The 554-nt window shown below is 40.4% G+C and overlaps 1 long non-coding RNA gene across 1 annotated transcript; it reads right to left on the bottom strand.

Moving 5' to 3' along the window:
- Positions 1–208: 208 nt before the first annotated feature.
- Positions 209–548, bottom strand: LOC147819616 (uncharacterized). Its single transcript, XR_015436759.1, has 2 exons — positions 408–548; positions 209–295 (listed from the first exon to the last, which is right to left on the bottom strand). It is a non-coding gene; the product is annotated as an uncharacterized LOC147819616 (long non-coding RNA).
- Positions 549–554: the final 6 nt, after the last annotated feature.

Below are 554 nucleotides of genomic sequence, written 5' to 3' on the forward strand. Positions count from 1 at the left end.
CTCATTAGTCAGATTAATGAGTAATAAGCATTAACTTGATCTTGCCAAATAGTGATCCTGCATGAGAACTGTGGTATAACTTGTTTATAATTGTTTATTGATGTTTTATATAGTTTCAACAATCAAATTAATAACCTGATCTAAACATTTATAAATCTGTTATAAGGGTGGAAATGAAATAAATAAAAAGCATTAAAATATAACTGAGGAGGTTTCATTCATGTTTTTCACATGTTTTATGTTTATTTTATGGTTCACTTCACAATAAGAGTCCTCTTATAAAAGACCCAGACACCTGAGACTCTGACTGGTCCAGACCCAGTTGAGACTGTGACTGGTCTAGACCCAGACCTGAGACTCTGACTGGTCTAGACCCAGTTGAGACTGTGACTGGTCTAGACCCAGACCTGAGACTCTGACTGGTCTAGACCCAGACACCTGAGACTCTGACTGGTCCAGACCCAGACCTGAGACTCTGACTGGTCTAGACCCAGTTGAGACTGTGACTGGTCTAGACCCAGACACATGAGACTCTGACTGGTCCAGACCCAGAC

The sequence above is a fragment of the Seriola lalandi genome, unplaced genomic scaffold (assembly GCF_002814215.2).
Source record: "Seriola lalandi dorsalis isolate HSWRI2012SDOR001 ecotype SW California unplaced genomic scaffold, Sedor1 jcf7180002051812, whole genome shotgun sequence".
Taxonomy (NCBI): domain Eukaryota; kingdom Metazoa; phylum Chordata; class Actinopteri; order Carangiformes; family Carangidae; genus Seriola; species Seriola lalandi.